General features: G+C 32.9%; 1 protein-coding gene across 1 annotated transcript in view; it reads right to left on the bottom strand.

Moving 5' to 3' along the window:
- Positions 1-13,430, bottom strand: part of Slob (Slowpoke binding protein) — an 823,759-nt gene that overhangs the window by 667,236 nt on the left and 143,093 nt on the right. The window lies entirely within an intron of this gene.

Genomic DNA, 13,430 nt, shown 5'->3' with positions numbered 1-13,430 from the left:
AGAGTCGCGGAGTCAGTGAATGGAACATTGAGTCTGTAGATGTGTCAGCAAGCGCGACTGCACAATCAATACCTTGTCCCACGTTATTTTTTTTTTCTAAGAAGTAGCTTTCCAGATCATGGCAGTTGCTTTTGTCACTGATGAAGGGCCATTGCACTATCGATGAATGCATTTCCTTGTTTGGTTTGATACAAAATGTACACCCATTTGTTTCCTTTTGTTGCTCTTACGACCTCCATAAGGACGAACAATGAAAATTGACTCATAACCCTGTTGTGTGGGCACGTATAGAACGCTTTTCAGCTAGATAAGATAACGATAACAAGAAAAAAAGAAGGTTTATATGAACGTCAATTTCTAATACTTACTTACTTCATTCTTTTGTACTTTTGCTTCCTGTTAGGTAGATGGTTTGTTGCTGAAGACGAAAGCAGTTTTGTCTAGTTTGTACATGTTTTCCTATGTACAGAATGTTTATGAACCATATTGACAAACTGTAAGAGTTGGTTTCTAACATGAAAATAATATATATATATATATATATATATATATATATATATATATATATATATATATATATATATATATATAGATATATATATATATAGATAGATAGATAGATAGATAGATAGATAGATAGACTTGTGATCAAAATCGCGTAGTTCCAGAGCTGGGTATTTGTGAACGCCTGAAAAAGAAATCAACAAGCGTTATTTAGAACACGAGAAATTGTGGAGTGGTGACCAATATGAGCGTAAAGGAAATCACATCTATAGCATGTACATGAAAAAAAAATCAAATATAGCCTTTAAAAATATATATCGCACTCTACCTGGGTACTTTGGACCTACAATTAGTTCAGAGCAATTCTGAGAATTCTTGTGGTAGCACGGCTGGAAATTATGCCCTATAGAGAACACATTGAGCACCGGTTGCACATTGCTTAAACATGCATAGGTGAGACTTCATAGGTGTAATAGGTGAGACTTCCATGACGCTGATATGGATCGCCACTCCATGATTTCTTCTAGTGTTAGAAACAATTTGTTTTGGATAATATTTTTCCATGCTTTTGGACAGCCCTAGTTCTGAAATTATACACCTTTACCCACGGATACATATAAACTTCTTTTTTTTCTTATTTTGATGTGAGGAATTACTTATTACAGCTTGTTGGTATAGTTCATTAATATCCTAATGTCACTTGAACAAATTTAAACACGTTTTAACAAGTTTGATGCGGTTACTTTATTTATTTTTTTTAATTGTCTTACTTAGTAATAAATGTACCAGTTTGTATACATATAAAGACGATATTTGAAAGGAGCGTACATGTTTCCTTTTTAAATTATACTTTCATTTTAGTACCTACTTAGGTAGACATTATAAAACGTTGACATACAATTCAACATGGAATTCAAAGCACATAAATTTAAGTGAGGATAGAACCCAGGATTTTTACGTTGGAGGCAAGTGCATGCTAATAATTGGGCCACAAATAAGTGAGTTATCAATGTTATTATTCTTCCTGGTAAGAAGTGCAATATAATCATTGGTCTAGAAGAATTTTGACCTTATTTCTATTCATTAAAAACTTCGACGAAAATGACTCAAATTTAAATGTTAAGATTCTTTTAAAATGTTTTAACTACACGACAGAAAAGTTTCTCCCATTTTTATTAGAGAATCGTTACTTAATAACCATAACCAAATTGATCGACTACACTTTAGTACAGTTTCGCTACTTTCAAGTTTATCCAAAGATCGGTTTGATATCTATTTCACCTTCATTACAGTAAGAGATTTTACTTAGAATAAACGAAATATATACTTGCCACAGTACAATAGTAATAATAGCTCAAACACAAATATTGCAGCAATCATTTTTAAAGGATATCACATTTAATATTTTTTCTTAAAATTACAATTCTTAAACACTTTTTTTTCGTAATGTGCTAAGGATAAAATTCACTCAGTAAAATTTCTAGTTGATGTGATTTTGAACAACATATTTGCTAAAAATTTCCAGATTCACAAAAACATTCACAAACACCTTAGTATTCACAATGTGATATTTCCATATATATATATATATATATATTTGGGTGTCCCTTATTTTGGGTAATTTCGTGTTGCGATACGCACACACCCCAAATGTATTCTATGTGACTATAAACACGCATTAGTGAAATAGCAGCTCTCTACGAGAACGTTAACCTGTGCCGACTTGACGACAAAATCATGAAATGGCGTTTCCACATTATAATATAATTTAGAATTTCCAACCGTGATAACGGAGAAACTAAAAGAGACAGAGAAACGAAACTTTGCACAGAGCAACTAGAAAAAAGGCGACATTTGTTCGTGCATTGACAAACAGCGCCGAATGAACAGTGTTGCCAACTCAAGAAAAAACTTTTGTTTTTGTAAATGGAATGACCTAGATTGAATATAATCATTGGAATCAGCAATGAAAATAAAGACAAAAGAGATTGTAAGAGCAGATCAGTGTTGCAAACTTTTCGAGCAACAACGTGTAATATGTGTTGGCGCAAACAGGGAGTGAGGTACTAACTTTTTGCACACCTTAAAGCAGATATTGACAAGAATTGTTGGTGTTGACTCTTAGTCTAGAAGCATCCGCTGGACAATGTTGCCATCAACAGAAGGGGGAAATTGAGTTTGGAAGAGATACAATAACTTGGAAAAGGCCACTAGTGCTGTATGTTTTAAAACCTATAGTGCAAGGCGGTAGAGCATGAGGAGTAGAACCGTGGTTATGTGAGATCAAGAACTGACCGACATATACGATATCTTGTAAAAGCTGACAAGTAAGGTTTGTGAAAAGTGGCAACGCTGCGCAGCGTGTTGAAATCCCAACAACCTAGTTAAAATATAGAAACAACATTCAATTTTCATGGGTTAATGTACTCGTGCGCTTTTGAGGACGCTGAAAAGAAAACCGCTGCTGTGCAGCGTTGCCATCTTGTACAAACCTTAATTTTCTGCTTTAACACGATACCGAACATATTTGTCAGTACGTAAGTTATCAATCTCACCTAACCACAGCTATTCCTCATGCTCTTCTGCCTTGCATTATAGGTTTTAAACCATACAGCACTAGTGAACTCTTCCGAGTTATTGTATCTCTTCCAAACTCAATTTATCTCTTCTGTTGATGGCAACACTGTTCAGCGGATGCTTATAGACTAAGAGTCAACGCCAAAAATTATTGTCAATATCTGATTTAAGGTGTACGAAACGTTAGTACCTCACTTCCTGTGTGCGCCAACGCATATTACACGTTATTGCTCGAAAAGTTTGCAACACTGATCTGCTCTTACAATCTCTTTTGTCTTTATTTTCATTGCTGATTCCAATGATTATATTCAATTTAAGCCATTCCATTTACAAAAACAAAACTTTTCCTTGGGTTGGCAACACTCTTCATCCAGTGCCTTTTGTCAACACACGAACAAATGTCACCCTTCTTCTAGTTGCTTCGTGCAAAGTTTCGTTTCTCTGTCTCTTTTAGTTTCTCCGTTATCACGGTTGGAAGTTCTAAAATATATTATAATGTGGAAACGCCATTTCATGATTTTGTCGTCAAGTCGGCACGGGTTAACGTTCTCGTAGAGAGTTGCTATTTCACTAATGCGTGTTTTATAGTCACGTAGAATACATTTGGGGATGGGGTGCGTATCGCAACAAGAAATTACCCAAAACAAGGGACACCCTAATATATATATATATATATATATATATATATATATATATATATATATATATATATATCTTGCATCGGCAAATCATTTTGCCGTTTACAACATTCGATATCTCAAACCGTTCCATCAACACTGCTGAAAATGGCGTATTTGCGGAAAATACTTAAATTGATTGTTGGTTTTACTGAATTACAGCAATATCTCTTAGTAGCTGTAATTACAACAAGTTCTTGCAATTACATGATTTAAGTAGTGTTGGAAACTTCAGCAATGCTGGGGGCTGGAGTGGCTCAGCGGTAGAGCGTTCACATCTGGTGCTTGGGGTCCTTAGTTCGATTCCTGCTCTCACCAAGTGAACTTATGGTAGACAAAGATCGTGTATGTGGGCTTTCTCGGGGTTCACCCGTTTCCTCCCATTTCCTTCATTCCACCATTTCACTCATTTTTCATAATCACCGTCTCCTTTAGCCTAACCGGCATAGTCGTGGGACGTAAAACTTAAAGATTTCATTTTTTTAGCAATGCTTTCCATATCTTCCAAACTATTTCAGATATCGAAGTGCTGTAAACTGGCAAGTGATCTGTTTGCCAATTATAGGTATTTAGATATTATATTTGTCTGAGCATGTTTTCGAAAAAAAAAAAAGAAAAAGAAACATTTCAAGAAAATACAAGCCCTTTCAAGTTCGTTCCTATTTCTTCGAAATAAGTAATACCATGACCATGGTATCCAAAACTAAAGTACTTTCGATGTTCGTTAACCAGTCTATCTCCGTTGCGCTGTACGTGTGATAGAGGCTTCTAAGGTTTAGATGCTCGTGATACTATAGCATCCTGAGTTTGCAACACTGAATAAGAAATGTGGTATTTTAAGTTTTAGTTTGACATGTTGATTTGAAATATGTAATAATCTGACTTAATAACATTTGAAAAAAATAACTTTATATTGGGTTGGCACCACTTTTTGTCGGGCGTTTCTGCTAATACGTGCAAATATGTCTTCCTTATACTTCGTGCAAAGTTTTGTTTTGTTCTCTCCTTTGATTTCTTCGTTATCGCGGTTGGATATTATAAGTGATGCACCCTCTATATGTTTGCACATAATCACGTCTAAAATGTGGTGCTAAAAACGGGAGCATTTTGGTTAACTGTTCAGGAGTATTGTATACCATTTGCTCCAGTGGTTTGTCTAAAAACGTAGTATTAAGAAACTCCAGATAACTAGGTTTCAAAGTTACATCGAATAGTTCGTTCTTTACTGAGTAACAAAGACTTAATTCAAACCAGGTATTTTTATAGAAACAACATCCAGCGTCGTGTGTTTGTTTCGCACAGAAGATTGAATTTCCTTGGTTGGAACCGTGACCAGTCAAAAAATATCGTAATTGTAATCGATTGATTGTAATTGTTCCATGGAAATATCGTAATTGCATGTTGATTTTAGATTTCAGATATCCTGTTGAAAGATCATTTGGATACAAACGCTCTACCTTTAGAAGATTTTAAGCCATACATTCCTACATATATAAATGAAAAATTACATATTTCGGCTGGATGTAAGACGTAATACATTTGATTCTTATTACGGATATCATTTTTGGCTTAAATTTCAATATTTAATAACAAAATTGTAACTGATTTTCCTCCGTCATATCAGACTGAAATGAGGATGAATATTTTGAAGCAATAAACTAGTCTCATTTGGTTTGTACATTTTGTATAGAATTAGTTCAATATTTCTGAAATTTGTTAAAAACCAAGTATTTTGCTGTTTGACATTAATGAATACTCAAAAATTTAATTTAAACTTTTGAATATTTGGTATATTAATTTAAGCAGTTTCTAACATTTCCATGACCTTCTTTGATTTAAAATTCACAATTCGAAAATACATTCACCATAGGGGAAATACAAAATTATCTTCCGTGTCAAACTTGCTAAAATTTAGAAAGAAACTGAATACTGATTGTGTAATGAATACTAATTGTCAAATAAACACAAAACTTTCAAATAAACCTTTCAAAAAGTATTTCTCATAGGTTTGACTCTAGTAACTCGGTTTATATTTTTGTTATTTAATGAGGAATTGTGGTTAACATCCATAAACATTTAGTTCACATTTTTTAATGTTTTCTTAGGAATAAAAATGTCAATTGCTTTAAATGACAATACAAAACTGAAACCATTTATAAATTGAACCAAAGCTCTACACTTATCTTATGAACTTATTCAGATTTTACACTGGAGATTTTGCATTCGCACAGAAATAGCTTTCATAAAATTTAAAATAACTATCAATTATTTTAAATATTTCAGGGTTATGTTCTGTATTCAAATACAATTTGTCCAAAATATGATTTATAATCACAAATTTTGATAAAAAAATGTTTCGGTAAGAAATTTGTTTTTCAGAAAATGTTTCTAATATTGTGATAATTGCAGCCTCTTTATAATTGTAAGTTTTAAGCAATATTTAAAATGAAAATGTACTCATTTTTTATTTAATACAAAAGCCTATTTTGTTCTATTTGCGATATTGGTATATGTTACAAATGTGTTTTTCATCTGTCTGACGAAATGTAAGAAAAATAATTTATTTCTACAGTTTAATCCTGACAATTGGTGTTTTGTAAGATTAGAGAAAAACTGTATTAATTTTAATGGTTCAAATTATAAACCAAGGAAAACATTGCAAATAAATACCTAATATATAATGCCATTCACACTCGATCTTCTCACTGGTCACTTAATACTTCCTTCCTCAAGTTATAGTTCTCTATAACAAAGGGAACTTATGAGGTAGGCCTGTATCGGGAATTGAATTGTGGAACTCTCGTCGTAAATTCCCCACATTAACCACTGAGCTGCCTCACTTGGGAGCAAACAGATTGTGACGAGAGTAATCCATCCTTCATAAGATGGCTATTCATTACACTCTGTATGTTGCCGCAAGTGTAATTGACTGTCCTTTGAAACGCAACATTAATCACTCTGTTCCTGGCACTAAACCAACGTTGGTTGAGAACTCTCACAGATTTGTGTCACTAATCGCCTTATTAAAATGTGGCTTGCTTTAGGCAGTTTGTAATCTGCGTTGGATAATTTTTGGTGTATCCGATCATTAGAAAACAAAACATACAGGGAGAATTTTGTGCTTCTTTCTGTCATTCTATCCTTCTATGGTGTTGTAATTGTCTACGTAAACTGGAACAATTTACACAATTAATTATTATATTTATAAGCCTATCTGAGAGTGGTAACATCAAACCATCCATTAAAAGTATATAACTGAATACATTTTTTAAAAAATTATGAATGGTGGGATGTTCGATGATTTTGATTTTCATACAACTGCTCAATGTAGTGTTTATATATATATATATATATTTGCTCTCATGCTCTTAATTGTTAATCCTATAACAAATATGATAATACCCACAGAACCCAAACGAATCATGTTTTAAAGATTTAGAACAACTAATTTCTTCTCAAAAGCTCGTATATTTGAGCGGTTCTGATGAAGACAATGGTAAGCGCTACTTTCGGCGGCATTGAGCTATTATTAGATTAATGGGTTGGGATCGAATCACAAAATAATCGTGATATATAGGTAGTTTAAGTTTGGAATTGTACCTGCATAGCGCGGAAGAGATTGATTAGTATGTGTCATTGCATTACTTTAACTTTACTTTTCAGTTTTCTAGAAGCTTAGAAAATGGTGCTTACCATTTGTCTTCCCCCGAGCCGGTCATCTATAGCCATCAGTATCATATTTTGATACATTTGTTTTAAAGAAAATCATCGTAATATGGGGCTATTAAAGTGATTTGGAATTATTAGATAGTATTTATAGTGAAGTAATGAACATAGGACATAAAGATTATCTGGAGATAGCTATTAATAGAAACAATTATGACGCAAGAAGTAAGGACAATTTATTTTTGCATGGCTTGGAAGTTTAAATGCGTTATTTGAAAAAATTAATAAGATTTAACAACTACGAAATAAGGAAATTAAAGATTGTCATAAATGTGGTATGTAAATTGTTTGGAATAAAATGTAAGTTTAAATTCAAAATTAAATTTACTATCATAGTACAAAGAAGTGTACACTATATATATATATCTACGATCCTACAGGAAAATATGGGATTTAGGTCTTCTAAAACGTACGTATTGAATTTTAGTTATACATGATCTTACATCTAGAGATCTAATACGTATAACTCTTCTATAGGGCATGCTTTCAAAAGACGTTTTTAAGATGAAGCAAGCTAACATTTTGCAGTATATGAGCACGTGAAGGTAAAAGAATCTGTATGTTCGAATTTGAGGTAAAATTTTTACCTTTAACTACAATATTGTTTTGTCCATCTTTATCTCTTTATATAAAATGTTTAAATAGTCTTAGCTTGTCTCATACTTACGAAAACTTCTTTGACTATTGTTAAAGAATATTTACTTACATAAAATTTGATTTTTATTTTAAATCTTGTTGATCTTTGGGAAGATAGTTACACGTAAGATAGTTTGTATTATTTATTTGAAGCATAGCCTAAGAGATTTATATTAAAAATTTGCTTTCTCACGATATCCAAAACTAATCTCATATTATCAACATAAATTCTTAATTCCAAACAAATGTGATGAAACATGGCTTAAGATACAGGTACAATGATCATTACATCTAGATATAAGTCTATAATATGAATCGAAACATCTACTTCCTGGTCAATAATGTATCACATACTGTAAATGGAAAAAAGTGTCTTAATTTTATTTGACCTTGTTCAAAGATTTAATTACTAATGTTTCGAATAAAACTTACTGTTATCATTGTCCTTAGATCGATTATTTGATTGTTAGAGTTTAACGACGACACTAGATGCAAGGTTATGTGCCCCGTCACGAGAAAATCATCTTCAAAATTTAATATAAAAGTATAAAGCAAACGTTATTAGGCTATTACATTAACACTTGATTGCCATTAAGAACTTTTCATCGTTAACTACCGATTAAATGTTAGAACTATAAACTTATAACTATTGTCCTATGATCTTTATAATACTTTAATTTAACCCCGAAATGAATAAGTTGCCATCAATTTTCAAGAAATAAACAAATTATTGTTGATAAATTCAAATCTTGTGTCTTGATTTATCAATTTTTAACTTTTACATAATCATCAAATAGCATAAGAACAAATATTGTCGGTGCATTAAATAAAAGAAGACATCAATTGCTATTAGTCAATTTACACAACAAAATGCATGTTAAAGAGAATCTTAAAATTTTGAGTTCAATGGCATGACTGGTCACTATAAAAATAATAAATATTGCATTGCAAGTTGTGAATAAAATAAGTATATGGATTAATATGTCAGAACTAGTACCAGTGTTTTACGAAGCATTGTATATTAAGAAAATATACAACCCGCACATTGTGACCTGTTACCAATTATCACATAAATTTTAACACATAGTGGTTGTGTCTTAAAAATATTTCCCAATATATTTTCTTGATCTTGCCTATGCTGCTTATAATTGAAATAAAAAAAAATCTGCGTCCTGCACTCACTAATATGCAACTCGGAATTCAACCATGGATCATGAACATCTAATAAAATCTTGAATAGTTATTGGAACATCTTAAAATAGTATATCTTAATACAGAATATGCTTCGATTATCCAATTTTGTCATGGTTTACCTCTGTATTAAACTTCTATGTAACTTCTCTAATCTTTAAAATATTATTCTAGAGACAAAATTAAACTTAACAAAAGGATATAGATTAAACTTTCTCTTTTGTTGCTATAGGTCATTACATATAGAGTTAAGATTCTCCGATACGAGTTCTCACTAAATCATATTTGAAAATTAACATAAAACTGTATTATTTCTATCTCTAATTGGTGGGTGCACTATGGTTTATTCTCGTTTTCTTTCACTGTAGATAATCGTTGTAAAGTTTGAGATTCCGTGATTGTTTATTTTAAGAAGCTATTCATGTTTCTGTTGAAGTTACGACTTCAGTTTTTGTCTAGAATGAAAGCTTTCCAAATGCAATCAATGCGTATCAAATTAATCACAATATTTATACAAACTCTTGCGTATCACACACACACAAAACATTTAAACTTTAGCAGTGCTTTTTATTATGAAGAATGAATTTTCCATAATTTCAACTTTTGCGCACTCTAAAATTCTTAGTCAAATTGGTATACCACTAGTGTGTTTTTTATTGTGTTAATACTGCCTAATTTTTTGTATCCTTCATCACCCAAGAAGAATGTCGTTTCCAAGACTAAACATATTTCAAATAGGTATTAAACAAACAATTGTCGGTGGACATCTCACTGGCACTGAAAAATTTATTTGTGATCAATCTTCTGTAACCCAGTCTGCCGTATTGAATGATCTGAAGCAATTCATGATAGTTGGAGGAATCATGGGGAACAAACGAATACCATCATTGGCGATGAATTGAGTCTTGAAGAGAACATTCGGCCCATCAGTCGTGAATAGGCTTTCCGAACAGTAGTTAACATTGCAAGGGAATTATCTACAGAAAGTAGTCCTATCATGTTTCTTTACATTATCTGTATTCGTTTCTAACAATCTTGACTGTGTGCATATCATAAAATGCTCAACGAACTAAGATCACATTCACCTACAAAACCAAGTTTCCGAAGTTTGGAATGTGTGAAACGCAGTACCTTTGTCCTACTACTGGTCAAAGCCATAGCTGAAGTACTAGGATCTCACTGTAAAACATTGTGCGTAACACCCTGATTGTAATTGTTGTTTATCTCCAAAAATATCGACCCACTCGTTCGTATTGATAGCATTATGACATAATTAACTTATGGAACATCCTTCAGTTTCATACTTTCTTATTAGCAAGTCATTTCGATGTAGTTGTATTTTCCAGCATTACGTTCATCCTAACAGCCGTGTAACTTAGTCAAGCTTAGACTTGATGCCAACAATGATCAGCTTTTGTCCTGGTCGAGCTAACTAGCTAACTAGAATCCCATTAAACACATGTGCTTGAACAAGAACTCGAAGGACTCACTAAATAATGTATCGGATTTGGATCAGAAATATGTTCTATTATATTGAGGAAGGAATCGAATACCAGCCCTCATGCTTTGATTGAGATGTCCACGTGATCATTAAAGGGCAAATATCAGTTGTTATTCTCCAATTGGATTTACTAGAGACCATTAACCAAGGGTAGAATTACTTAATAGACTATGATTGTAATATCTGCTTTTTTTATCATTGTGTATTCTATACAGTGTGTTTCGAAACAACCCCGACGTTTGGAAGGTGATTCCCGACATCAAAATAAGTTCGTATGGACCTATAGGGAAAGGTGCTTAGTTTCAGAGCTAGGGCCAAAAAGTGTGAAAAAATGCGCTGTTACAACTGCAATTTCAAACACAAGCTGTGGAGTGACGATCCATATTAGCATAAAGAAAGTCTCACATATGCCATACAAAAATAACATATTTCAGCAATGTACAATACACACGAATTGATTCCTCACATAATTTCCAGTCATGGTACCAATAGAATTACAAGATAAATTCAGATTTAAAGGTTGGCCTAATGTAGAAAAGAAAACAAGCCTTGACGGCAGTGAACGTGTAATTTGTCGGTGGAAATCAGAAATGTTAGTGACCGTCAGTTTCAAAAGGATAACGCGTGCTGCGATGTATTACTTCATACTCATATGTGTAAAGAACGTGAAATACACCTTGGAACAATAGATGAAGCCGTAGTGTTGGTGTTCTTTAACACTTTCGACTTCACGTTATCACATTTTCTATTCACTGCTATCAAAGCTTAAATTTTTGCATACTTCGACAAGCCTTTAATTCAGGGTATATCTGAGAATTCTGTTGAGAGTTTATCGAGTATGTCTGGAAATTATTTGCTGTAGGGAATCCCTTGCACACACATGCATTTCCTGGAACATGTATTTTTGGATGGCATACGTGTCACTTTCTGGACTCTGATATGGACTGTCACTCCACTGTTTATCGTGTTCGGTATAGCATGTGTTGCTATGTAGAATTATCACGCTTTTTGGCAACCATAATTTGAAATTAAGTACTTTTGCTCACAGGTCCATATGAATATTTTTTTCTTATCTTCGGCTCAGGAATCACCTCCTAAACGAAGTCGATGTTGTTTTGAAACATCCTGTATATTGCTGTTCGTAAGAAACTTTAAATTAATATTTAGTAAACTTTTTTCGGGATATGGAGAAGATTTTGCAGTTGTATTTACAGAGATTAGCATACATCTACATGAATATTTTGTATTAGGAAAACGTTGTGCTGCGAAAATAAATATGACTAATTTTTGTCAACTACGAGTACTTTAGGAAAGAAGACAGAATAAAATAACATCCAAAGAGATACAAGCAAAATCCAACTAGAACCATTCTAATTAAAAGACAATGTGCTAACTAATGTTTCTTAAACCTTTTATTTTCTCCAAAATAATTTATAATTTGTTTTTATCCATTAATATTCTAGACCATTAAAAGTATGGTTTTCTCCTTTATTAAAACATTTTTATTCAAAACATGTTCTGCATCCCTCAGAAATTTGATGTAAATTTATACGGTCATTTGAAATTTATTTGCGGTAATCCACGAAGACCAAAAACAAACCAAGAAGCCAAGATTTGCGGTAATAACAAAAAAATCATGGCTCTTACAATGTCCGGCTATTTCGTCGACAATAATTTATGGCAAAGTAGTTCAGGATTATTCATTACAGCCAATTGGCATTCTTCCAACGAGATACTACGTCGTTATCTTCACCCGACTAATCTTGAACGAAGCAAATTGTTACAAGTACACAGGAATACGAGGGAACATACATATTAACAGTACAAGAATATCTGCATTGAGAACAAAACTTGACGGACTTAGTCATGAACAAAAGTATCAAAATAAAAAGCTTAAAAACATGTTTATATCCAAGTAATTGCTTCAATGATATCAGATATTCTGTGAATGGGTATGTCATTTCAAAGAGCAAGGTAAGATTCAAGATTTACGCTTCATCGTCGAGAGACAATAGACCAGACACAGAATCATTTTCTTCTAATTATTATGAGCAATCTTTCATTCAATAAGTAGCGTCAATTACCCTCTTCGCTGGGTTAAAATAAGAAAAAAATAGTATTATGTACAGTTAGTCAGTTACTTTTTACTGTTACTGAAGCGCTTTCTGGAAGACGATGTTTTTTGTCGTAAAAAGATAAATATTACTATTGTTGGCTGAATTTGGGTTTAAATGGCATCGCATGTGTCACTGTTCATTTCAGCGAGCCCGAAGCTATGACTTCGACACTAATATCGGTCAGCTTCGATCATTTTCATATATCTCCCACTCCTCCTTCCCCAAGTTGCGGGGCTGAATTTGTATTGAAACGGCATCAAAAATGTCACTGTTCATCTCAGCAACCCAGAAAACTATGGATTGGACACTGGTATCGGTCATTTTCAATATTTTTATATACCTCCCTCTCCCCTTTCCGTAAGTTGCACTGTCAAAGTAAAATAACAAAATTCAACCCAGGCACGAACTTCATCTCTGTGGAAAATTTGATCCAAATCTGTTGGGTAGTTCAAGAATTATTAAGTCACAAACATAGTCACATTCATTTTTATGTATACAGTT

This window comes from Thermobia domestica, chromosome 6 (genome assembly GCF_964235325.1).
Source record: "Thermobia domestica chromosome 6, izTheDome1.hap1.1, whole genome shotgun sequence".
Lineage (NCBI taxonomy): Eukaryota > Metazoa > Arthropoda > Insecta > Zygentoma > Lepismatidae > Thermobia > Thermobia domestica.
Note: the sequence above shows the minus strand (reverse complement) of the source record. Positions and strands in the feature narration are given on the sequence as shown.